The sequence below is a fragment of the Amaranthus tricolor genome, chromosome 8 (genome assembly GCF_026212465.1).
Source record: "Amaranthus tricolor cultivar Red isolate AtriRed21 chromosome 8, ASM2621246v1, whole genome shotgun sequence".
In the NCBI taxonomy this organism is placed as follows: Eukaryota; Viridiplantae; Streptophyta; class Magnoliopsida; order Caryophyllales; family Amaranthaceae; genus Amaranthus; species Amaranthus tricolor.
The window spans coordinates 14931037-14934603 of NC_080054.1; positions in this window are offsets into that span (position 1 = coordinate 14931037).

The following is a 3567-nucleotide window of genomic DNA, read 5'->3' on the forward strand; positions in this document are numbered from 1 at the left end:
GGACACGCATGAATCTTCTGGTACTCTAAGCTGAAAGGACACATAAGCTTTTTGGCATAATATGTCGACTTTGGAAGTTCATTTCCCTCAGGAAGCTTCTCACCTAACGCTTCTAATAACATTGTGAAACTAGCGTCACTCCAATTGAACTTTGACTTAATGTTGAAAATTGTCAACACTGCTATTAGTTTGGTGAACTTTGTACATCCAGGGTACGAAGGATTTTGAGAAGCCTCTGTCAACAAGTCAAAAACACGAGGACGTTTTCCTAACTCATCCTCGACTCCCTCCATCATCTCATCAACATGATCCACATCCTCATCGACAATCTCTTCATCTGTCTCATACCCATCAACATGATCTACTACATCCTCATTGACATCGGCCACATATTGACGTCCTCAACAACACTTTTTCTCTTTGTAAACTCCCTCCTCACCATGCCAAACCCAAACATGATATTAAGGCCTAAACCCACGTCGAAGTATGTGCTTCCTAAGGATATCAACACTATTTACCTTTGATTCATTGCCACAACTGACACATGGGCAATAAAAACAAAATCCCCCCGTCCTAACTTGATGTTCAACCGCAATACTACAAAATTCTAATACGCCATCAATAAATTCCGACGATTCAATGCTTCCATACATCCAAGAACTATCGTTTGTCATCCTAATTAGTGTGATTAATTGATTTCAAACAAAATTAATACACAACTTTTACACATATATACTTAACGAACTCTAAATAACCACAAAATTAAGTAATAATCATTCATTTAATACTAATTAACCCAAATAATAACACAATGTTTTTTAAACTGTCCAAATGATGTTTATTATAGTAACCATAATTAATATTCATAGAAAAACAATAAAAATAAAATCACATTCATAAACTTGGACAACTAATTAACATTCATATCAACAACTCATTCATTTAACCATAAACAACCCTAATTAAACCTAATTTACAAACTAGAAATAAATTATGATAAATTTAAAACATAAAAACAACACATTGATAAATAAAATGAAGAAATTACTTAAAAATATAACAAAACATGATATATATGATAAATTTAAAACTTAAAAACAACAACAACATACACATTCATAAAGTATGACAAATTTAAACCTAACTTACAAAATCAAAATGAAAAAGATACCTTGAATTTCGTGGGTTTTGGTGGGTTGTGTATAACCTATACAATGAAAAAAAATTAGTATAAAAAAACTAAATCCCTAAAACATAATGAAGGTTAAAGAACTTAAATTAAGCTTGAAAAAATAATACCTTGAAGAACAATAGAAGAAAACCGATGTACTGTATATGTTTTCGAAGTTTATGAAAATTCTAAGTTTGAAGTTTAATTTGATAATGAACAAGAACGGTTTTGAACAATGATGATGAACAAGAACGGTTTTGAAGAATGATGATGAACAAGAATAGTAGAAGAAAAAAACCGCTGTACTGTATCGAAGTTTATGAAAATTCGAAGTTTGAAGTTTGATAATGAACAAGAGAAGTTTGAAGAAGTCTGGAATGGAACGAATTATAAGGAGAACGAAGGAAAACAGTATGCGTGTTCGTTTTGTGCGTGCAGTATAAGGAAACCGAAGGGTTATTTCTCATGAAAATATAAACGTTAAAATATAAATGGCGCCATTTTAGTAAACTTAATTGCTCCGAATAAAGACCACAACCGCAGCAGTTATTAAAATTTAAGGCCTATTTGCTGCGGGCACAACACAAACCGCAGCATTTGAGAATAGTATTTGCTGTGGGCACACATCAAACCGCAGCATTTATATGTTCAACTGAGTATTTGCTGCGCTCAAGGCATAGAACCGCAGCAATTAATGTTTTTTTTTTCTTGTTCTTTTTCCTATTTTTTGCTGCGTATATGCAAAAATCGCAGCAAATGATAAGCAGCAAATACGTTTTTTTTCACTTGTTCTTTTTCCTATTTATTTTATTTTATTTTATTTTATTATTATTATGATTTTATATATACATTATTCAAATTATTAACCCTTTAAATCTCATGACCAAAATAAATCTAACAAGACCACATTCACAACTACTAAGATAAAACAAACAAGACCACATTCTCAGCTACTAAGATAAAACAAACAAGACCAATCTTCCTATCACACAACCACTTGACATTTCCACACATATATTAATACACAAAACCCCATCAACAAAGCATATAAGTCATTAAATAAAAAGAAACATGCCCATCCACAAAATCCTTAAAGAAACTTAAAATTCCATAAATCATGATAATTAAATTAAATACTTAATTCTCTTAACAAATTAAAATTTTGTAGAGAATCATAAAACCAAATCACCCTTTTAAATCAAGAAATATATATAAACACAATCCTTCAAGCAAATCAATTTTGCTAAAGGATTTATAAATTCTTGGATGACTACATTACTTGATCCATACCTTTTAAATTTCTTCTAACAAATTGAAATTTTGTTAGAGAAATGTAAACCATAAGAAATTTATTTAAATATCAATATAACTAAATTTATAATTTTTATAACAAATTTAAATTTTGTTAAAGAATATTGATCAACAAGTTTTTTTTTTTTTTTGAAAGAAACATAACTTAATCCATTTAACAATTGAAGTTTGTTAAAGGATTATTAGAGCAAATTACATATAAAGAAAATATACTCAATCCTCCTAAAAGTCATAGGATATCATCATACATAAAATATAATTCATCTTAGAAATCTAATATATAAAATCTATAATTAACAATTCAATTAAACTAACCCCTTTGATCAAAAGATTGAATGGAACAAAAGAATTTTTTTTTCTTTTGAAGTGAGCCGAAACAAGAAGGAAGAAGGAAGAATTTTTCTGAATTTTGTGTTCTCTTGAAAAGCTAGAATGATAAGGAATTCAAATGAATCTTAAGGATTCAATTAAAACAATGAACTTAATGTGCCATAATACACAATTATGAGAGGAGTTACAAGACTCCTCCCCTACTCCTCACAAGTCACAACCATCCACCTTCCCCCTTCCCTTAATTTTTTTAATTAATTAATTAAGTAATTATTATATTATTCTTAAAACAGAAAAAAACGCCACGCAATAACAACGTACGCGATAAAATACGTTACCGTTAAAAATTATCTTATTTTATTTCTTATAATTATCAATGTATATAATTAAAATTTAATAATACTTATTTATTTTATTTTATTTTATTATCTTTTTGAACCCGATAAATTACGGGGTGTTACAAAACTGATCAGACCAAGTCGAAAAGGTTTATGAAAGGTTGTAACGTTGGCTTTGGGTTAAGGTGGGATACATTAGGGAATGTGGCGCTAAAGTAGAGGATAGCAAGTGACCCAAGACTAAAGTTAACACAAACACCTCATGAAAAACCAATAAACACCGTATCCAATAATGATATCAACCCAAAAATCACAAATAAGCACAAATGAACTCTATCATAAAACACCATGAAAAATTTGAATTGCATCACAATTTGTGTTTTCAAGCTCATCTCCCAAATGAAAGTATAGATTTCC